Source organism: Anser anser (genome assembly GCF_964211835.1).
Source record: "Anser anser genome assembly, chromosome: 12".
Taxonomy (NCBI): Eukaryota; Metazoa; Chordata; class Aves; order Anseriformes; family Anatidae; genus Anser; species Anser anser.
In genome coordinates, this window is record NC_139733.1 from 19,518,870 (window position 1) to 19,542,652 (window position 23,783).

A 23,783-nucleotide genomic window follows, 5' to 3' on the forward strand; every position below is an offset into this window, starting at 1 on the left:
TGAACCCGCGTCTGACGTGCTTCCCTCTTAACAGCAACTGGTGGACAGCTGAAAACTACTCATCGCTTTTGCGAACAAAAACCGTTTTCAAAGAGAGCCCTGAAAAAGTCAAATGAGTATTTTCACAACTGGCATCGGCACAGCGGGGTGGCTGCCTGCCGGAGGTCGCTGCTGTTGCGGCCGCACGCTGCAGGCGATGCTGAGCGCGCACGGCTCAGGTGAGCGCACTGCCGGCGCCCAGCAGCACCCGTGCAGGCAAGCCTTGTGCAACCTCGTCCTCTGCTTCTGAGAGTTACGCCTTAGTGGGAGACAGGTCGGCAAGAAGCAAGAAAAAAACCCGTCTCGCCCAAGAACGTGACTGTTCAAGAGCCTACACGAGAGTCTATCAAAGGCCAGACCTCTCCTTTCTTCACTGAAAAGGGAAAGCGAGGTTTGAAAGCAGCTTTTGCTCTGTAATGGAGCATTTTTGTGAAAATCATGACTCCGTAGTTGACAGCCACAAAAATTCCTGAGTTCTCGGAGACAATTTCCTTTTGAATAGCTTATTTCCGTAAGCAGAGCATGAAGCAATTTCACTCAACCTGACAAATAAGTAAGGGCAAGGACACTGCATTTAAAATTCAGAGATAACTAAATAGAAGCAAAATCATATTTAGCCGCGATAGGACCTGGAAACAGGTTCCCTTCCACTCTTACGCTGAAGCTAAACAGTCATGATGTGATCAAACAAGTTTTCACTTCTGCCTTGTAAATAAAATCAAAGGGCAGCAGTCCTTTTTCTCTGACGTCTGTAGTTAATAAAGACAGAATAAACATTACCTACTCTTGCATTGGGAGGGAGGAGGAGAGAACATTTCTTAATCTCTTTCCAAAGAGGATTAATCTACAGCGTATTTCCACCCCAAAATACTAATGAAACGAAACATTTTTCCTGCAGTTTTCTGGAGGGGGTGTTCGAACATTTCAAAGCCTCTCGTGTCAGAGCAGTTCACTCGAGTGTGCTGCAGAGCCCGCAGCCTTCAGGTGCGACGCCGCGCCGAACGCGAGCGGAGCCTCGGCGGAAAGCGGGCAAGGAGAGAGCCGCTGCCCTGCAGGTGGAAAACACCAGCTCGCAGCAAGTCTCAGGGCCCACACACCCGAGGGGCTCCGAGTGCCTCTCAACCGTGAGTTAAACAGGGCTTGCAAGAGCTCTACAGAGCGGGAGAGCGTTGCTGCTCCTGGAGCTCGTAGGGTGCAGAGGATGTTCACCAGAGAGTCTGAACACGTGCATGGGGCTGACGAAGCCAAGCGCGTACAGAAGCACTTACTGGTCACAAGTGACCCAGCTAAGGTAACTGGAAAAGCCAGTGGCAGAGCTGGGGAACAGCCCCCATCTCCCTTGCCGTGCCCCTGAGATGCTCTCCCACCCCTGGGAAAGGAAACGGGATGGAGAAGCTCTTTTCGGCCCAAATATCTGGAGCTTACAGACGCACACCAAAAACAAGATGCCTTACCAAAACAGCTTATAGCCAACACCAGCCAATGCTCGCTTTCCTCTGCAGAACTCAGATTGTCGGTTTCTTTTTGATTTTTTTTTTTTTTGAGCAGAACATTTACACATCTGACTCTAAATAGGCTTTGGCATTTCTGCCAGGGAACCAGGCACACGACTGCCATCCTGAAGAGCACCAACACTGTCCTTGCTGCGCTCACCCTTCCTCCAGAGACATTTCCAGCCACATGGGCAGGTCATGAGGAACCAGTTTGGAGGAACGGACACTTAGCAATATGGTATTTTCTCCAAGAAGCCAGAAAGAATTAAATGGCTATGATGAAAAGACCGGGGAAGAAAAAAAGTGGCCGGGCAAGACCCAGCGAGGGGAAGCGAGGATGAGCGGAGCCTGCAGAAGGGTTTACGCTGCCTTTGAAGAGAAATATTCACGCTGTCAGGTAAAACTGAGAATCTAACCCGTGGGAGGACAGAAGATGCTACCTTGAGGAATCTGGCTATTACAGGATTAACAGCTACAATCCCTCCCTCTGAGGACACTGAATGCCAAACTCTGGCCTCAGGGTTTTAGGTGGTGAGGTTTGTCCAGGCGTGTCGGTAGGAACTCTGCAACGTACAGAGGAGAATACTGTCCAAACCTGTAGTGTCTAAACATAGGTGTTGTTAAAATATTTAATATTTCTTTTGGGAAAAAAAAAATACTGAGCAATATGAAGCCAAAATACACACATTTCTTTTGGGAGTAAAACGTGCCCCTCCAACACACTTTGATTCTACAATGTATTTATACCATGTTTAAAAAACATTTGTCAAGCATATAGAAAACCCAGAAGTTCACTGTCACACAGTTTAATTCCCTATATTCTGTCTACATGCATATATAGGGCCAGTTTGTTAGGGGGTGGAGGTGTGTGGCAAAGCACAGTCTAGCGAGACATGACTCCAGAACGGTGAACAATAAAAGCAAGAGCAGCATATGTGCTGGACACTTTGTGAAAATAACCCAGCTACGATTTCGACTTCTCTAAATCTTCCTGTGTGAAAGTTGGTAATTCAGTTTCTGCTATGATTCAGTTCAGCCAACAATTAGGGTGTTCAAAACTCCTCTAAGTAATATTTACCTGGGAATTCAGATATTCTAGGAAATGTGTCTTCACTTTTCAACTCTCTTTTTCTGTAGAGCCCAATAAGCTGAAGTCTTGGGATTTTTTCTCTCCTTTTCTTAGAATCAAGGCTTTTTCTCTGTCTAGCTGCTAAGGTTCTCCCTGGCTATAAGATCTGAAATGGTTGCAATAATTATATTTCCTATTTTATTACTCGTAATTGCCCCTTTGATCAGAATCCTGCGCCATTTAACCACATTTATATGGTCATCCTGAACACAGATTCTAAATACAGAGTCATTTTCCAAGGAAAAACTACAGGAGCTGGGTTTCCCTTTACTGCACACACATGGAATCCCATACATTTGGCACCAATTTAGCTTATCATCATCTCATTCTTCCTTTATTTGCTTCATTCAAAAAGCAACGCGAAGCTCTCTAGGAACGACCACTCATTCCCTCATATTGCCTTCCTTCATTGCATCCACCCAGACCCAATCCCGTCTTCCCAAAAGAAGACGCCAGCGAACACAAGAAACAACCCACGGCCAAACCACGGGTCTCTCAGCTTCGCCGAACACACCCGGCCAGCCCCACCTCAGCACGAAGCCTAGGACACCTTTCATACATCGCCTTCTTGTTCCTCCCCAAGCCCACCGATAAATCCTGTTTGCGGAGAAGGAGGCAAGCCTCCCCAGCTGGCACGCTGCCTCCAGCACACAGACATCGGCGTGAGGGGACCAGGAGGGGCTCCCTACCTCGGGCAGCTCTGGCCTTGGCCACCGAGCATGCACATGGTGGAGCGGCATCAAGGAGAGAGGCACCCGTGCCCGGGGCTGGCCTTGGCATGCCGCATCCCTGCGGCAGAAGAGCACAGGACCAGCAGCCGCAGCCCTTCCCCCGTGCAAAACTGGAGAGCGCGGCCCGGGTCCATATGGTTGTTAATAATGGTAAAGCCCTGACGAACTTCAGAGAACTCGAACAGAGCTGCTTTTGATTTAGGCCACGCACCTGAAAGCGGCATTTGTTTCAGCCAGCTTCCTCAAAGCGATGGTCTCAGGAAACTACATAAGCAGCCCGGCTCAAGAATTTGCAGTTCTTTGGAAAAAGAACATGGTCTTTTGAAAGGCTATCCTTAGGGTAAGTGTTTTATTTGGAGGAGAAGCCAAGGCGAAGCCAAATGCAACACCCCCGGAGCCGGACTCGCACCTGAAGCAGGCCCACGTCACAGGGAAGAGGCAGCCGGGGGCCGCGCCACCCGCCAGCTCCGCTCCATTCCGTCCCCGCATGGCACAGGGATAAAAGGGAGCGTGGTTTATCCCCGAGTCCTTTTACTAACAGCTTTGCTTGATAGGCTTCATTCTTCTGCTCGAAGCATGTCTGTTCAATGCGATTTCATCGCGGTGCTTTGCCCGCTCAGCCAGTTTAGACAGACATTCACATTCTCCAGTCACAGGAAAAACTGCCGCTGGAAAGAGTTACGTGCAGCCAAAAGAACTAAAGGCTTGTAGGTTAAAAAACCCTAGCAGCTTCTTGACTCGTACTACTTTATTTTGTGTACACCCAGGACCAGTAGCAACAGGCAGATTCACCCGGCTTTCCAAAACATCACCTTTTGTAGGACGCTCCCCGGGTGAGCCAGCCGTCTGGCTGGGAACTGCTCAGAGGGTCTCTGACGCTGCGAAGGCAAAGCGTCCGTGGGCAGCTTTCAGGGGTTCTTATCAGAGCTATCTGCCCACCATCTACAGCCACGAGAAGATGCGCTTAGAAACACGAACAAGCCGACAGGAACAGAGAATCGTCACGCTCCGAAACTTGCAGTCAGCTCGGTTCAATCAGATCTGGAAGGCTAACGGCACGGTACTCGGTAATTTCACAGTGACAAATAACTGTTTTCTTGAGCTGTTGGTAAATACAATGGCAAATTCCTAGAGCTTTTTCGCTGGATACCATTAAAAGACTCTATGCTGAAAAGCATTACAGAGATAGAGATCAGAGGTCTATTTTTGTTTCTGTGTCTCGATACCCATGACTTTGATGGGGTAAGTGTATTAGCATATGATAAATTACTCTTTAATCTGGTGTAGTTATAATTCTAGAGAGAGGTTCAGTGGTTTTGCTCTCAACCAGAAGTATTTCTGTGAAGAAACACTTGTTTTGCAGGGAAAGGGTAAGAACAAAGCTGTTTGTAAACAAAGCAGTAAAAGGAGAAGTCCATCTCCCATGAAGCTCCAAACTCCCTGAAATAACTTTCTGCAGAAAGCCACCATCACCCGACGTGAAACATTTCTTTGAAACCAGCAATCCTGAATTACACAGAAACGCTCAGACAGGGCTGCACAGTGCATCGTTTGAACCGGTATCTCTTTTAATTTCCCACCTGATTGGGTTGAAAAGGTTTGTGGGTTGGAAAGTGTGGAAGGAGAAACTTACTGAAAATTGCAATCCAGGATCAGATTAAAGAGGGAGGACGATACAGGGAAAATCTTCTTCATAAACGAGTTTCTTTATCCAGAATGAATTGACAAGGTCCTGTGAGGGGAGGAAGGATATGTGTTTTGTTAGGACAGAAGAGGGTAGGAAAAACTGTGCCTGAAACCTCCTTTGAAGACAGCTCTTACAACACTGCTTCTGTGAGGGCAAAGTATTGAAATCACTTTGAAAGAAATGTTATCTCCCAAGAAGATTAACACCGAAGTTCCTGCACAGTGCACTGCATCGTCACATCCACGAAACACTAAAAAGCATCAAAAGCAATTCTCTTACCCCACCTCTCAGTCCGTCCTACCTTCATCTGTCTGCTTGGGCCAGAAAATCTCTCCAGGACCCAAGACAGAGAGGCTCAATATATCCATCCCTACGGAAGATAAAGTCACAACACCTGCTTTGCAGCCTGTGACATCCCAAAGCAATACATGCCTTATCTGTAAAGGAAGAGAAAGGCTTGAACCACAGGACTGTTGCTAAAATTGATCAAGTCAAGAACCCTTTTTCGTGAGCTTTAGAAACTGAACTTTTGCAGCCTTATGCTAGACTACCTGTGACCTCCTGGAGCGGCTGGGGAGAGCCTGGTCTGCGCTGCCCTGTTTTTGAAAAGCCCTTTCTCTCCCCATGCCCTTGGTCGGGCTCTGAGCACAAAGGGTAAGGGTGCTGCTGCTGGGTTTTGTCTCGTGCACTCCTGTAGGAACCTCACGTTTAGGCAGGCAGCCTCAGAGAAGGCACTAGGGGAGCCTTTCCTTTTCCGTGCACGGACCCCAAGATCTGACATTACACTCTTGCGTAGTCCACCCTGAAGACCTGGCTGGCATAAACCACTGTCCAAACTCTTGCGTTATGGGAAAATGCAAGGGCTCTGTAAAAAGAAAGAGCTGCGCTCTGTGCTTTCACTTGTCTCCGTGGATGCTCTTCCTTGCCGTGCGTAGGGAAGAGATGCTGGGAGAGCCGAAACGCTACTCACCAGCACAGCCGCTGGCCAGAGCAGTGGGTTTGGGGGAACGGTTGTCGTGTTTCTGACACAGAAACGGGGGTACAAGGTCAGTGGGGCAGGCTTCGCTGCAGCACAGCCACATCCAGCACATGTGCATGGTCGGGCTACCACGGAACAACTGCTAGAAAACAAAAGGGCATGTGAGAAACGCACCACGGAGACAAAAGAGCAGGCAGGAACCATAAAAAGTGGATGTTGGACAGTTGGTAAACAGGGGACCCTCCCATTTGTTTGCTGTGTACCGTAAAGGGGTGGAGGAGGGAGTGAAGTGCGTGCCTTGGAAATCAACAGTTTTTACACTATTCACCCAGGAAGTTATTAACTTGCATGTTTGTGGGCAACTGCACAAACTATTTTTGGTCATGGGACCCTGTGTAAGGAAAGGATTGCAAGGTTTTCATAATGATCTTTAGTTAACTTGGTTACCCACACAACAATGGCTTTCTGAGAGGCCAACTGCAGCTAAAAACTTGAGACGGGCTTTACTTCCAGAGGTATTAAACTATGAAAATATCTAACCATAACAGTAAGCAGCTATAAAAAGAGCCCTGTTTATTTCACATGATTTCTTTGTATGCCACAGTGTTATGAGAATACTTCAGTTCAATGACAACATGGTAAATTGGAAAAGATTAACCATTTAAGTCAGCGCTTGCTCAGCTCGTTTTTGTTTGGTTTTGGTGACTTACTCTGCTGAAACCCAGGCTTTCATTAGCATGGGGAGGCCAAAGAATGCATCAATGCCAGTGTTTAAAAATTAAGTTTGAAATTAATCTGATATTAAGTTCAACCCATGCAGCAGCCCCGCAAGGAGAAATCGGTGTTTAAGCAGAACGAAATAAACCAATAATGCAGATTTTAACACTGCTGTACGCCACGCTGGGTATGTGGGCTGCACATCTACCTGTCTCAGAAACAACCTGGAGTCTCCCATCCCTCTAACACTGCAAATTGTATCCACAAACTTTCCTGCAACAGTGGAGCATCTTGGAATATCCTACAGGAAAGGTCAAACCCTCCGCGTCGAACAAGGCGGCTCCGAGGGCCGCTTGCCTCGTACCTGCGAAGCAGCGTAAGGCCTCACCGCAACGCTCCCGGTCCTAGGGTGGAGCAAAAAGACGGGGAGAAAGAAGATGGCATTTGTTTCTCGGGAGACCTGCACCGCTCCAGAGAGAGGACACTTCCACCCTCGTTAATCCCAGCTTCTTAAAGCAACACTCAGTAAGATAATGAATCCTTTAAATGTTACATCTTGTGTCGTGCATTATTGTGGTGCAGCAACTCTCCACATCAAACAGTCATCAGCGCTATTACAAAGTGGGCTTAGAAGAGACTGGCTGAAAAGGCGCTGTGTGAAAAGAAGTGGAAAATTAAAGCTGAAGCAGTCGAAGAAAGGGCTTAATTTACTGGCATGTACAGTATGCAAATGAGATTACTCCCAGCTTAACTGCATCATTTATGTCCATAATAACGGCATCATCATTACAGGGCTCAAATTAAATTACACCATAATTAGCATATCAAAGTGATTGGTTAAAGTTTAAAACAAATACCCAATTTTGTTAATGAACAGCTGTAATTGTCATGTACACTTCAATGAAAACTCCCTAAACAAATATATGTTTTAGAACAGAGAAAGATTTTGAAGCAGACAGGTCTGCAGCTGAGGTAAATTGCCTAAAAAAGAATGACACAGACTATTCTATTAATGTTAATATATGCTCATCGTTTTCAGGTAATAAAACATTCTATCAAAACAAGCCTTCGCTGCGGATTTCTTGCCTCCCCGGCTTCGCCGCCACATCGGCGAGAGGCAGCGGGGAGCGGAGCTGCCGTGCCCGGGGCTCCCGCCTGCCCCACGCACGGGGCCAACGCGGCCCCCAGACCCCGGCCCCCAGACCCCGAACACGCAGGCAGCAGGGAGGGAGGCAGGGGGGGCTGCCTCGCCCAGCCTGTCCGGTGGACCGGGGCTCGGGTAAGCCGATGACATGATAACGCATTAGGCAGCCTACAATTCAATTTGCTCTAATCTAATCATAGCCACACGGCGGTTTCAGAGGTGGAACTGCACCGGCGAAGTTTTTTGCTGTTCTCGTCTCATTAAAATAAAGAGGGAGGTGGGACCAGCGGGTTTGTCACTGTCAGCCTGACAGTCACCAGCGCATTTCCATAGATCAATCACCGCCAATGTATACAGTAAATATACAGTGGGAGCACTCCTCGTGCAGAACGCATTTTAACGCGGGAGCGAGCCCGCTGCGTGGCACTTTGACGGTATCGGTGCGCGGCAGCACGCTCGGGGCCGCGAGGAGCCGTGGCTGCGCCAGGCCAGAGCTGCCAAGTGCCACTCTCAGAGCGCGGCACCAGCCCCCCGCGTCCCCCAAAATGTTGACGCTGATGTATTCGATCACGCGCTGCCCAATATTATAGGAAGCGACACAGGGGAAGTATATTTTCTGCTAAAATTGGGAATGCACTTTCAATATACTTAACAAGGAAATTGAATGTCTTATTAAATCCGTATTATCAAAACACTGTTCAAAAATTTAAAGAAAGTAGCTTTTCATTTTATTCATCGAGGAATCCATTAAAGCCTAAGCTCTGAAGTAGTATGTAAATTATGTGCCTTTCAAGGTAGAGCTAGGGCAAATTCACTCCATCAACTAATGATGAACCTCATTATGTGCAGGGAGTATTCATAATGAGGAAACAAGCCACCCGCCATTCCATGTTCTAACATAAATCCCTGTAAAATGTGAATATCTCCACGTCTAATTAAAGGCTACTAATTCCTATCATCCCCTACACGGCCCAAAAAAGCAAAAACTAGGAATGGGTTTTAAAAGACACCCTTTGATTTTAAAAATACACATTTATTTGTGTTTACCACTAGTGAGATGCAATTTTTTTTTTTTTTTTAATAAATCATTCCCAGTTTTATAGGATGAAAGTTTGAGAGCACAAAAGTTTATTTACATTATCTGACCTGGCCTTACATTTTAAAAAGCACTTCTGATTAGCAGAGGTCAGGCTGAATACCTCAAAAGAAAAATAAATAAAAAGGCAAAGAACAGAAATCTACGAGTACACAAGAAATAACATTTTAAGGGAAGAAAAAAAAAAAAAAGGAAGAAGGAAAGAAAAGCTTAGCTATCCAGTTCAGCTCTGGAACTGTGACTTCCTTAAAAAAAAAAAAAAAAATCTAGAGATCCCACAATCAACCGGGGAAGGCAGGCAGCAGAGTCAGGAAGGGGGAGAGCCAATTAAGCAGCCAAGTATACAACAGGTATTTAAAAGAATTTTTTGAACGATACTCAGTTTAGGAAGAAACTGCTTCCCTGCTTAAATCCTGTAAGAATTAGGGACCGAAGACAATGCTGCGTGACACAGGCTGGATGAAGAGCACTCCTCCACAGACATACCTAGGTTTGATATTTATGCCTACAACCGGGGCGTCCGCTCCTACAATCAAAAATGTGTTTCTTATTAAGTTACGTGGTACCCATCGTAGCTCTCACCGTGAATTCATTTGCTCTGGCACTCGATTATGAATTTGCTCGCTGTGCTTGCTGCCAGAAGAGCGGGCAGGTTTGCCGACTCCCCTGAACGGAAGACGAGCCGGTGGTTTGTTGGTTTTTTTTTTTACTGCTCTGTATTAAATATTTTCCTACGTTTTCAAAACAAACCTAGAAACACTGCAAAACCTGCGAGCGTTTCACTTCGCAGGCAAAGAAACCCTCCGCTGAAGCTGAATAACTTACAGGCTTTAGAAAAGCGAGAGAAAGGATGACATAAAGGGATGGCTTAAGAAATACGATAACTCCTCGCAGGGCACGAAAGCACTTGGACAGTCGCAGAAAAAGCTACGGTACCTTCGGGTTGTGCCAACCGAAAAGTTGAAATCCTCGGGCAAAACCAGCCCTCACGCTCCATCCCTACAAGAGCTTACTGAGGGCTCGCACCAACTCCTAGCTGCTAAGCGCGCACGGAAAACCCTAAATGCAAAAAAAAAAAAAAAAAAAAAAAAAAGAAATAAAAATAAATAAATAAATAAAACCGAAAATTAAACCGATATTTAGCGGAACGGAACTGGGGGGCGCAGGCGATTTCGGAGGCACTTTTTGTGGAAGCAGCAGCAGGAGGGGGCGATGGGGGGGGGACGGGGGGGGACCCGGCTCCCCGAAGTTGCCCCGCGCTCCAAGTGCGCTGCGCCCCGCTCGCCTCCACGGAGCCTTGGGTCGCTTTTTTTTTTTTCTTATTATTATTATTTTCCCCTTCCCCCCCCCCCCCCCCCCCCACCGCCTTCCCTCTCTCTCCTTTTAGGTCAACCAGTCACGCACCGGGAAGAGCCAACCCTCCCAAAATAACTCGTCCCTCCCCCGGAGCGCGGAGTTGCACAGCCTACCTTTGTTCTGGCGCTGGCAGAGAGCGAGCGGCGCGCTGCGGGGCGGCTGGCACGGGGGGGGGGGGGGCGGACCGAGGTGGGGGGGGGGGGGACAGCACCGTGGGGACAGCACCGTGGGGACGGGGGGGGGCACGGCACCGTCCCGCGGAGCCCCCCCCCGGCCGCTCCGCCCCGCGTCCCGGCGCTGCGAGGCTTCCCCCGCTTGGCAGCGCCCCCCCCTAAAACCCCCTTCCCTCCCCCCCCCTCCCCGTGTCCCCCCCCCCCCAGGGCCCCCGGGGTACGTACGGCTGCGGGCAGCGCTGGGGGGCCGCGGCTGGCCCTGGGGTTCCGGGCAGCCTTTTGTGGAGTTGCGCCGCTTGGTTCCTTATTGTCTGCGAGCGGCTGCGAGCGGCTCCCCGAGGGGGCCCCTCGGCCCGGCCCGGCCGCTTTGACAGGGAGGTAACCATATTAGGATGTGCAGGGCAAAGTCAACAATAACACACTTGCAGGGACATGGGATTTTTTTTTTTTTTTTTTTTTGCCTTCCCCCAATCATTTCCCCCCCCCCCCGCCACCAGCTCACAGTGGCGAGTCCCCCCCGGTTCAGCTCTTCCCGCTACTTTTTGGGGTGGCGCTCGGAGCAGGCCGTGGTGGTTTGGTTTTGACCGAACGCTGAAATAAAAGGGGTAGGGGGAGGCAAGCGGGGCGGCTTCCCCGTCGCTTTCGGGCGCAAGGGGAGCGCTTTCGGCATCCAAATAAAGCCACGGCACTCGAACCAAAAAAAAAAAACAAAACGAGATGATGCCCACACGCCTCCCCCAGACCTGCGGCCGAGTGCGGCGGGATGGGGACGCCGTGCCCGAAATCCCGCTGCTGCAGGGGGGCTCCCCAGGGGTCAGCGGAGGCCGGCGGCGCCTAACGGGGTCGCGGAGAGCCCGTGGGATGAGCTAAGCCGTGCAAACCCCCGCGAGGCTGCTGGCTTTCGAGCTCTGAAATCGCTGGGTTTACAGGATAAAGCACTTTAGGCAAATTGTAAAACGCAGGTGTCAAGTTATTCGGTCTAATCAGAAACAGAGCCCGGCGCAGTCGCCACACAGAGCCTCCCGTACCAGCACGGCGAGGGAGAAGTCCTGCAGTTGGAAAGGGCTTCGAGGCGAGCGTGATGCCCCCATCCCACGCCCCACGCCAATCCCCAGGAACAACAAGTGGAGCATCTCCTCGCACCGAGGGACGAGGCAGCTGCTGGCAGCGCTGCGTGCCGAGGCTCGGCGCTAGCAGCCAGCCCGCGAGGGAATTCCAGCTCCAACACGAGACAAGTCTGCACGGCTTCGCGAGCACGGCTCGGGGCAGCGCGGGCGCAACGGCCCCGCAGAGCCAGCCAACGCCAGCTGGAGGGCCGCTCGAGCCACCGGGTCACGTAGCAGCAACATGGAGCGCTCCTCGGGCGCGGGCTGACGAGGGACCCGCTGATGCTCGCTGCCCGTACCAGGCGCCAGCGATAAGGCACGCCGCGAGGAGAGGTTTAAGGTAGATAGGCAAGCAAAAGTTGCTATGAGATCATGCGCTCGATTTAGAACAAAGGCAACGCTTCTCTTACACACATGATGCGCACTTACCCTGCCAAATTCGCTCGTCCTCAGTTAATCTGCAGCAATCACAACATCAGTGTTGACATCTAATGGTACCTACAAGCATCTCTCTGCCTTTCCACGCAGCGTAAGCCTGTTCTGTTAACACACTTTACATTTTTCAACCATCTTATTTAAACTCAAACATCTATAAAATTACACGGCACGCAACTTATCCACGCGGCGCATGCAACCCCCCCCCCAACAAAAATAAAAAGTTAACTCAACGCGCTGATATCAAAATCAATAAATCACGCAACCAAGGAGCAGTTCAAAAGTTCAAAGACATGATGGCCAGTTCACTACGTCGTAGCACTCAACCAATAATAACTTGACTCCATCACTCCTCATAGTATAGACAATTTCATAGCATCATTTTCATTAGCCTGTCTCACTGAAAATTGCTAGCTATTTATGTATACGCTAAAATAAATTAGCCATTTCATCGAGCACTGTGATTCTTATAAAATACATTAACACAATACTCAATTTTCCAGTTGGAGTAAATAAATAAATCAATAAATTCAATGCAGAGTAATTTTTATTTTTTTTTACTGTGGAGCCTGAGCTCTCAGCATAAGTGTTTTTATTGGGTTTATTTGTTTCAATAAAAATTGAAATGGGCCAGTGATCTTAGCTGTAGGATCTAGGGGGAAAAAAACACTATCTCATATTAAGAAAGTATACTGTGCAGTATCGTCATCTTGTAATATATAATTTTGGTCAAAAATCATTTCCAGTACAGCTATTAAGCTGAATTCTGAAGGGTTCTTCTCTACCTCGAACCCGCACGAGAAGGGGACATATCCTGCAGCCCGGCGAGAAGCACCTGGCAGCGGGGAGCGGGCTCCGGTCCTGCCGGGGCGGGGGGCACCCCCGTCCGTTTATGCACCTTCTGCACAGGGGGTGGAGACGTTACCAGCACCCACGCTCGCCATTTTTAATCACTCACAGTATTACGTTCCACGTGGCTGTGGGTAGGGGCATCTGACATCAGAGGTAAGACGGCAGGAGGGGGACGGAGGAAAAGAAGGGAATGGCTGATGGACACCCCAAGGACTTGGCGCTCTGAAGAGGGCTGCTTCTGGCCCCTTAGGTTAGGTTTCCGGCCCCCCTAAGACATGCCCACAGGGCTTTATGGCCAAGTGCATCCCGAGTGCCCTGGTGATGGCGTTATCCTACAGTTCGGTGTAGCACACCTTTTACGGCCCTCACACACGGCCCGCCGCGGCTCGTGCTCTACAGAGAAGCACCTTGCTGCCATAGCACTCCCCCACCTCGCGTTAAACCACGCATCACATCAGGGACTGTGTAAGGGGATGGTTCCAAATTTGGCCCAGCAAAATGCCCATGCGTGGCCTTTAATCTGGTCCATCCCCGTGCTCCTGCTTCCCGAACTGCAGACCCCAGGATGCGACCCGCCAACCCCTCCGCAAGTCCCACCGTCCCGCTGACGGGGCACCTCTCCCCAGTACTGCGATGAGGAGAAGAATCTGTACAGGACTAGGAAGAAATCAAATATATCCCTTATGCCATGGATCAGCTCTGAATCCAGTCTTAGCAGTGGAAAAAAACAAATGTATTAACTAAAACATACCATCTAAGCCCATAATGATTTACCATAATTCCTTTAAAAAGGCTGCATGTGAACAGCACAGTTTGTAAACGGCTTGGTGGTAACAGAAGGGGACTTTTTGTTCATATTCACTCTTTAACCTAATCAGAGGAAAAGTAAATATCAGGTCTCAATTTTAATGACTGACTATAAATAAAAGCTTTTACCCAAAATGCACAGTTCGCACAGATAACGATTTTAAGTATGATGTCACTGGTGACCTACTGAACTACATGGCACATGTCAGACAGACGTCTGTTTCTTAAATTGCAGTAATAAATTAGTAGCCACAGAATCTCTTCTGTCAAGAAAACGTGAAGCTTTCCTATTCAGATAAAAGTTTAATGAATGTTTCGGCTTAGGTGGGAGTTAGGATTGCTGCTGCCGGGGGGCCGATGGCAGTGCCAAACGGAGCCTGCTCCGGCACGGCCGTGCAGAGAGCATCGTGCTGCCGAGCCTCTTGCGTTCACGCGCAAATCCCACTGCGAAACCAACGCGTGCTTTCGTAGTGCCAACAAAATCCCCTCTCTCCAACCACTGAAGGTCGCCTTTTTGACCAGACCGTGCAATAAAACTGGGGCAAGCAAGACAAATCTCCTCCATACCTTAGAGCTGTCGTGGAGCCAAACCCGAGGAGCTCAGGGGCGAGCAGTGAGGCGCATCCCACGTGCGAGAGGAGAGCTGCTCCGTGGTTTTCTTCCGACCCCTGTGCAGGATCAGTTGACAAAGCAGCTCATGCCAGCAGGGTCCAAGGTGCTGACACACGGAAGGTCTTCCTCTAACTTTACGCTGCTTTAAACACAAGTACTGCAGAAGAAGGTGCACGCGTACTCGTACGGCGCCTCCCTACGCTGCACTCGCACAGCGCCCCACCGCCGCGAGCGCTAACGCCATCCAACGTCCCGCGCCCCATCTTAATGACCTTGGTTTCAGTTTCTGGCAAATCCGCCAACTTTTAACCACCTGCACCGAACCTCTCCTTGGTGGGCATTCTGCCCCAGGTCAAATTCTTGTAAGAAGTTTCAGCCCAAGCTGCTGAGACGCTCCTGAGACGAGAGACAGGGAAAAGCACGGCCCCAGCCACGGTAAGCAGCCCTGAGCACCGCTTTGAGAAGCTGCCGAGCTCCCACGCTTTGCAGAGCAGACACCAAAACAAGCCATTGAAAGCCCTCGGTGGGAGGTAGGTGTGGGGCTCCGTTCCCCACCTGCTGCCTCCTCCCTGACCCCCAGCCAGCGCCCAGGGCAGCAGAAGCCACCTGGTTTGAATAGAGAGGAGACAAAGCTGGGTCAGGAAGCAGGAAAAGGAGCAGACAGGGACAAAGAGGTGAGGGAGACACGAGCCACCACTGCCCGAGCACGTCAGCTACGTCGGGTAGGGCTGCAAAGGTTCTGTCCACCAGAGAGGAGCTAGAGGCTTAGTCCAGCTTGGGAGCAGGAACATTCTCACAGACCTGCCCCTTGGCCACCTGGGTGTGCAGGCACATCCAACGCAAAATCCCTGGTCTCAGTGCCATCTCCCTCCCGGTTTCCACAGTTTAGCCCCAAAACATGGAAAATCCTCAGGCTTCTCGGCAAACTGGCTTTCAGTATGTTTTGACACAGCCCGGACAGCATCTGTTTCCCTAATCCTGAGACATGGCTGCATGGTCTTTGCGGAAAGTTCTAGACCCAGAAAGCTTCGGCCCGGTTAGGTTGGCATTTAGTCATTTTGGGAACAACACGGTTTTTCACCAGGAGGCGTGGGTCACTTGAGTCTTTTTTTTCTAATAGGAACAAGGTTGGCCTATTTCTTGGTGTAAGTAACGAAAGTAGAAATTACTTTTTTTTTTAATGCTACGTTGCCGCTTTCCGCATGAAACACCAAGTTTGTTTTCTCGTATCTACCCTATGCACAGGACTGGTAAAAAGCTTTATACAACAACAACCCACACCAACCTAGTAAGTAACAACACTACGTAACGAGCCCTGTACAGGAGGGAGCAACGCCTCGCTAAGGCTTTCCGCGTCTGACTAACGGGTCCATGCCCCTCGACGAACAAAGGCGTATTGCCCTTCCCTCCGTCCAGCCTCTTTAAAAACGAAATAAAATAAAGAACCAGCTCTGTTCCCACCGCCTTGGCAGAACTGCCCGGTGAGGATCCAGGGAACTCCTGGCGTACGGCCGGGCGCTCGCTCCCAAGCCCGCGTGTGCCCCCGGGGAGGGGACGGGCTCAGCCCCCGGCGCTGCCGGCCGCTCTCTGCTCCACCGCTCGCGAAGATTTCTCGCCGGGTAGAGCTCCGAAGGAGCTTGAGCTTATGATAAGCAACGGCATACTTAACAGTTACATATTACTGTTCATGATAATGCAATATTTCATTTGGGTGATTTAGAAGTCCCTCTTGACCAACTTACAGTGAGACACCAAACGCTTCATCAATCACAACCATTTTTATTCACAATCCAGTGCAAAAACTACAGGGAGAGTTGCGTTTTCAGTAACTCATTGGGGAGGTATTGCTGCTAGCACTGAAAATCCTCCTATCTCACCAATTTTTATGTTAGATTCAAATATATTTTCTTCCTAAGCGGCATTCCATTTTCCTGCATCTCTCTGCCACGTTTCTTATCGTGGCAGGGTGAAAGAGTATCCAATTTAATATCTGTTTTGCAGGACAGGAGATTTTTTCATATCTTATGCACTAAGGAAAGCTGCAGGGGATGGCTTAGCGGGCTGAGCATCAGGCTTTAAACACGTAGACTCCCTGGAACCACAGATCCCATCAGGTCGACTGAGCCCTTCATGTTTCTGGGGTAGATAAATTAAGTGTCATGCTGTTTACTTTGCCGGGATCTTTCCAGTGAGACCTCTGCAGTAAAGGTCCTGTCTGTTTTGCATGGAGTTTAAGGTTGAAGTTTCGCGGTTAAGGCACAGCACCGGGTGCCACCTTGATCTCACTACTGCTAATGGCGATTCTGCCATTTCTGTTAGGAGAGACATTCCAGGGATCTGCTCCCAAAACTTGCTCCGATGTTGGTGGATGACTGAAAATTATTCAGCAGCTTATCTGCCTCGGTTTTGGTGACTGTTAAAGGAAAAAAAAAATACATATATACCTCCCAGATGTTTAATTCATAAGTTATACAGAACTGTCAGATCTAGGGATGACAGAAGAGAGATTCATCATTTCTACAGCCTGATTTTTGTGGCTGGAGGTAACCCTACGTTTCTGCAAAGTCATCCCCTCTTCCCACTCCTCTGCATCACGGGGAAGCAGTTAGCTCCCGCCGCAGCCGAGCCCACCGACGTTAATTGTTCACAACAGGAGCCTTTTAGAAAGAAATAGCTGGAGAGAAGTAGTATGAAACGCTCACAGAAGCCAAAACTTTAACAATAATCACAAAACATCGCAGTTCAACAGATGTGTGGAGGCATACACCCATATTCACACACATGCACAAAAAAACTTCAACCTTGAACATTTCTGAGAGGTTGCTTCATCTACAAAAGGTCCAATTCGTGCGAAGCAGACACGGGGATGAAGAAAACAGGATACATAAAAGGGGGCAGCTGTAAACATGCTCTTTGCACCTACTCCTAGCCTTACTCTCTCCTTCCCAGCTACTATTATTTTAATACTTTAAATACATTTCCTTCTCAGAAAGTATGATGAAGGCCAACTATAATGCAACAGTTAAAAAAAAAAATGTTCTTCACAATCATTTCCCTTTTAAGCAGAAATTAAGCAGAAAACATATTTCCTTTTGAACTGGGTAGGCAAAGGTCTGTATTTTGATTTGTTTTCACAACAGCTGACAGCACACATTCCCTGCTTAGGGTACCAGAAAAAATAATTAACACTCCTAAAATGTTGTGTGTTACGGCAACATACCAAAGGTTAAATTTGGCTGTGGGCTGTGCTGGCAGTAATTCCTTCTCAGGTGGTCTCTAGAGCCATGCAGCTCCCACATTTTTCTCCCAAGCTACCCGAGGACCTGCTGGAGCTCTGGCACGGCAGCGCATCAGCCTACAGGCCTTTCTGGGCTGGGGTGGGAAAAGAAACGAGAAACAGCCCTTCAGTTCAATCTACAATCTGCAATCTGGTTTTTAATGTTATTTGGCTAACCAGAAGACACGGCATCAACCCGGTTTTGAAAATATCCCATATTCATACTACGGAATCCAGTGTTGCAAATGATACATTTGCACCGAAGAGGGAAAAAGCTCTACCAGGGAAAGGAACCGGACCATTTTTTCTGGATAGGGCCTGATTTACTGCAGTGGTTTTTTGTTTTGTTCTGTTTTTAAGAGGCAGGACAAAGAGCTCAGAAAGGCAGATCAGGATATTCCCCATCAAACCTTGGTAACCCACACCAATGAAAACCAAAGCAAAGCAAAGCCAGCAGGCTGCTACAGAGAGCAGGGACTTAGCCCAAATCTGTCTGTTGATTCCAGAATCTCAGTGTCTGGAAGTCGGGCACTCAGAAACTGCTCATCAGTTTTAAATGCCGTGGTTAGGGACATTAGGGGTCTGCCCCGTACAGTCCGTGGCAGGGGACAGAAGGAAGTCAGTGGATGGCTGTGCAGCAAAACTAGAACTGTTACAACAGGAGTCCTCCACCAAAGCTGCTTTGAAGCAATTACTGAGCCACCTCATGAGCTCTCTTGAAAATAACTTCAACAAGGAAGGATGTGAGCCCCCACCAAAGTTCCTGCTCTCCACGAAGCCCCTGCCATACGGCTGGCTTGCAGGTGTGACTCCAAGCTCGCAGAGCATCACAAACCCCTTAAGAAAAAGGAGCAGGAGATGGAAGCACCTCGCTGCCACGGATGCACCTCTCAGCACCATGGATGCCGAAGCAGCGTTGCAGCTCAGCCTTCCCATCTTTCTTGGCTCAGCCTGACGAGATGCCCTCCATATTCCCATCTGCCCTCTTTTTGCTCTCTGCCGAGGAAAACGCAATTGGCCCAAAGCGCTGCTGGCTGCCGCAGGCGCTGGCAGCCCTTCTAGCAAGTAGGCAAAGCCTTCGTGTCCAGCATGTCCCTGAATGCACTGAACCGCGTCCACAGAGCCTTGCTACAGGTCCCAGCTCAGGCAGAGCGAAGCAGGAAAGAAAACCATCGGCCCTGACTCTAAACTCCTGATTTCGGTGCTTCAGGTCACTAGTGGTCACCAAGGAAGCTTTCAGATGTGCTGGTGTGTTTGGAGGGAAGAGGTGGGAACACAGAGCCGGAGTCGGGGCTGCGCCTCCTGCAAGCGGTGCTGCTACCCCAAGGTGCTCCCTGCCAGCGGGCTCGCGGCGGGGCTCTGAGCACTGCTTCCAACCGACTGGCGAACCGGAGTTAGAAACGGCAAGGTGGATTTCAGACAAACACAGAACATCCCTCCTCCCTCCCTGCCTATCAGGTCCGAGGGGTAAGAGGCGAAACAGGATGGAACTGGTTTGGGTTTAAAGCTGCAGAGGAACCGCAGGGATAGAGCGCTTACGGAGAAATGTATTTTCATGTAAACTTTTATGCTCCCATCCCTTGTAACTGGACATCGGGGAAGATGTTAATAAACATCAGGGCAAGAAAAACACCGTAAAAAAATATCAGGCTACAAACCCATCTCTTCCCAGATCTTAGAAATGGCTCTGCGGCTATATACTGCAGGGAGCCGAGCACACTCAAGTGCAAGTTTGCATCTTAAACACAAGCACATATACATACAAACAAGGTTTTGCAGATATTTGTTAGCCGTACCACAATACTTTCCAGGGTCAATACTGCCACTTGCTTTGCAGTGCTTGTAATACAGCTGCAGAGCAGGCCCCCAAGAAGGGGCCTTGGAAAGAAGCTGAAATAGTGATAGTTCGCGTCGCTGGGGATATTTCTGAGACACAGTTGCTGTTTACTGTGTTTCTATTTCCAATCAAGCTGCAAAGTCCACCCATAAAACCTGAGGAGGCATTTCGTTGGGTGTGGGACAGCGCAACACGCACGCGAGGAGGACCAGAGCTTCAGCTGCTCCGCCTGGGCAGAGCTCCACCGAAACACTCTTCGCCTGATGCACAGCAGAGTATTTGGCCCATGAAGAGGAAAACTATATTCAAAACCTCCAGTTGCAAGTCTTCTTTCAGTATATATTTATGCACAAAGCTCGAATAATTTAATACCACGCCTCACTAATCATGTGAGTGCACAATTTTTGCAGGGGGAAATGGTTCCCGTGCATTTTTATTGTGCATCTAGTGCTCCCGGCTGAAAAACAGCGCCTCGGAAGCTGACTGGTACTCTTAAAGGTGGTATCTATCTGTGCCATATACAATCAAACCTGATTAATCGTAGGCTCGCTAGGAGAGATTAACCTATTCTACGAGGAGTCAAAAACTACTCGTAACGATGGCAAATCACAGCATATGGCCAATTGGACAACTTCATTCCACTTCAAAGGGAAATTAAGTAATACACTCTGGGGTATATTCTCCTCTTGTTACACTTGCAAATCCCCATTAATGCTAATGATTGCACAAAGTGTAAGAAAAATGCTACAAACACATAAAACAAAGCAAGATTGGTCAAGAATATGCAAAAGCATATGCAGAGGGATCTAAAGAGCATTTAAATGAAACACAGCTTCTTTCCCTTCTTTCCTTAAAAGCAAATGGCGTGCGGTATTGCAAGTATATATGATTTGCCAACACATGTAAAAACTACGATTCATGAAAAACAGTGAAATAGAGACGCAAAATTCAAGGCCAGCACAAGTTCATCATCTGAACTGGAGATCAGAAAACTGGCTCCTAAAGTAGAAAAGAACATCAATTCCGTTTTTTCTAAGAAAACCATTTCCTACCAACTTTGAAAACAAGAGTGCCTACAGCGATCTGATTGGACTCTCCGTGATTGTTTTGGCTCGGCTCCCTCATCCCTCCTCAGCTGGGTGGCTAAATGTTAGTCTAACCACGAGGTTGAGAGGTTCTCTTCTTATTAACCTTCCACTTCATGCTTCCAATTTTAGATCGGAGTAAAACCGCCTGTCAGAAATTTCACTTATTCTTAGTTACTTCTGCGGTGAGAGCTCACATTTACGTCCCCATCTGTGATGTGAGAGCGCTGCGGAAGGACAACACGGAGTTAACAGGCGGGGGCTGGCCTTTCTCTGCTTCCCCTGGAATGTTATTTATGTGTTTGTTTGTTTGTTCTTCGGAACCATCACAAGAGCAGTTTGATGGCTCCAGAAGGGCTGTAAACTCCTGCCCAAGTTTTGATGTCTAGACTCAAAACAAAACGAGGAGACGATCCCTCACCCTCAGCCCTGTGATGGCGAGCTGCAACCGTGCGCCGTGCTGGGGCGCCTTCACGGCTGGGCCGTACCCTCGTTAAATGCCCGGTGCCAAGACCGGGCTGCCACCACGGCCCCCCAGCGCTCCCCTACGAGCATGAAGCGCGATGGGGTGAGGACTGAAAGCGCACTAGCTGCTCCTGAAACACTGCACCCAGGAGTACACTTGTTGTGGCAGAGCGTCCTCCTCCCAAGCAGCTGTTATTCCAAGCCACAGGACATTTTCCAACACGGTTATTAGCACCACCTCGGTCGGGGCTGTTCAAGACGCATCTTGTCTTTGAGCACGCAAGCAAAATTCACAAGGGAAAAATCAGATTTGGAAGCTAAACGTTTTGTAATCTCCTGCCACGCAACTTGGCTTTCAGGCAAGCTTCCAACCCTCGCGGTAGCAAAAAAAAACAGACGAAAGTCGCTGCCTTCCACCATCTCCTGGTGCATTACGACCAGCATGATGCGATACCACACGCATCTAGGAAGATACACCAGCGGAAGGGAGTGACGCACCGTGCACGGCGGTAGAGGAGACAGGAAAACATACCACATGAAATAGAACGGAGCCAAAATAACCACTTCTGTTACAACTAATTTATCTTCCCGTGCTCCCCTCCCGAAATCAGCACGGCCGTGCTGGTTCGGCACAGCGCGGGAGCAGCCGGGCGAGGTGCGGCACCGCGGCTGGGAGTTACGCCCCGTGCTCCGCCACCGGCCCCGGCCGCAGAAAGGGCACGAGGCAAGGAGAGGAGAAACGCTGGCAAAGACGGCAGCAGCGCTGAGCGCTGCGACGCACTCGCAGATACGCCGGGGCTGTTGCACTGCCCTTATCAGCAGCCACGAGTTCAAGGTCAGCCTTGATGCACTTACTGAAAACCGACACTGCCCGCGTCCTGCAGTCAGCACGACTTCAAATGGAGCCTCCCAATTATTAGCAGTAATTTTGTTTATTATTGCAGGGCCTCGGGACAAACAAAAAAGGAGCCCCATTGTGCTCAGCGTTGTACAAAAAAGCTTAATTAGCCTCTTCGTAGGTTGTTCCCTTGAGCTTTTTTTAAACAAGATATTTTCAAATATAAATAAATTCAAATTTCAGAATTCCAGAAATCCGTTTCCTGAAATGTGTTTCCGTAAACAATTAAAGCAACTTTGCCTCTCCAAATTTTAGCTGTACGCCAAGCATACAACTTTTGTTTACTTTAAGAAAAATTTGTATTATAAAATCTTCACCTTTGGGATTTAAATATATTTTTGCCATTTATATAAGCCAGGATTTGAACCCAAACTTTTTCTGAAGCATGTGGAAGTCAGGGAAATGACAGGTCTTTGTTGTTTCTCACCTCCAACTACAATATTTACGTATCAATGAAATACGATCAATGTACAGGGACATGCACAAACTGGAAAAACAAATTAAGATACCACTACGTGAATTGGTCTGAGAAATCTGGAGGCGCAGTAAGACCTCAGGAGCTCAGAGAATTATAGAATAACCCGAGTTGGAAGGGGACTTGGCAAGGATCATCAAGTCCAACTCCTCGCTTAGCAGGATAATGAAATCGGTGCACATCTAGGTAAGAGGAATACTAGAAACGTTATGACAGTCAGTACAGGAAAACTCACATTTTTCGGGAGGAAAGTAAAACTTCAGGCTTTTCTCCCTCTCTTTGGAGGCATCGGATCGTGTGCAGTATCAGAGATGCCCGAGTGGTTGTACCACTGGTCAACCTACCACACCAGCACTTGTATGCTGTTCTTAACTGGCAGCTCACGCGCTGAATTCCAGTGTGGAAGGAAACAGTGGCACGTGAAGTGAGAGGAAATCACCCCGTCCTTCTGAGGGTCATTCACCCACGGTCTCAGACTGTCCCCAGCTTTTCAGAGGATGGATCCTGAGGATCACACCATCATCTGCAAGCATTTTATGACCATTTTCAAATGCAAATACTTCCCGCTGAGTCTCCACCTCACTCAGACTCGTACCAACCATTTAGAGGTCACCAGCTATTACCTCCTGTTAGCTACTCCTTCAGACTCTGCTTTATTTGTTTTTACCATCACCGTTCACTGATGCTTCCATTCACCTTTGAAGATGCCTGTTTAATTCACCTGCATTTTAAGACCACACTTCGCATTACATTTTCTCCAAGCTTATTCTAGCAATTCCTTGGCAATAAATGCTGTTTGGATACCCCACAGAAACTCCCCATCAAACGCTGATTAGTGCTATTGCCATTACCACGGGCTAAACCAGGTAGCTCCTAAGAGCAAATTAAAGAGCTTGTTTCCACGTTCTGGTCCTTTGGAGGAAGGACACAACTGTCCTCCCTAACAAGGAGGAAGCTGACACAGAAACTGGGGGCACGTGGAAGCTCTCCAGGACCAAATAAATGCCTTCAAAACGGCCATGTCCCTGGCACGGCAGAATAAAGAAGATATAGTAAACTACTTTGCATGCAGAGGATAAAATCAATAGAGTTTCCATTCAGGCAACAAAAATTACAGCGCATTGCTTTACTGGCATACATACTCTTCATTCAAGGTGGAGTTTCCACAATTCCCACCTGAATACCCAGCTCTGCAGCACGCACCTCTCTATAGCACTCGGCACTCTCTGCTTGACATTAGTACTAAACAATATTCATTAAGAGTGTAACACTAAAGTGCAACATGTAAGTAAATCAAACTCTTAATGCTCTATTTTACAAATTTCATGGGCCACTGGGGATAATTAAAAGGGTAATTATATAAAGTTGGTGCAGTTTTGAGACTCAAATG

The 23,783-nt window shown here is 48.6% G+C and overlaps 1 protein-coding gene across 20 annotated transcripts in view; it reads right to left on the minus strand.

The window, feature by feature from the left end:
* Positions 1 to 23,783, minus strand: part of FOXP1 (forkhead box P1) — a 384,604-nt gene that overhangs the window by 183,465 nt on the left and 177,356 nt on the right. For 4 of the 20 annotated variants that reach the window (XM_083795641.1, XM_083795614.1, XM_083795613.1 and 1 more), the window contains one exon: positions 5,026 to 5,124. The exons of 12 other annotated variants lie outside the window; for them this stretch is intronic. The gene's annotated coding sequence lies outside the window, so the exon portion shown is untranslated. Of the gene's footprint in view, positions 1 to 5,025; positions 5,125 to 9,951; positions 10,085 to 10,484; positions 10,505 to 10,769; positions 10,960 to 23,783 lie in introns of those variants that run through there. 4 more of the 20 variants (XM_083795640.1, XM_083795621.1, XM_083795617.1 and 1 more) reach the window with 4 other exon arrangements.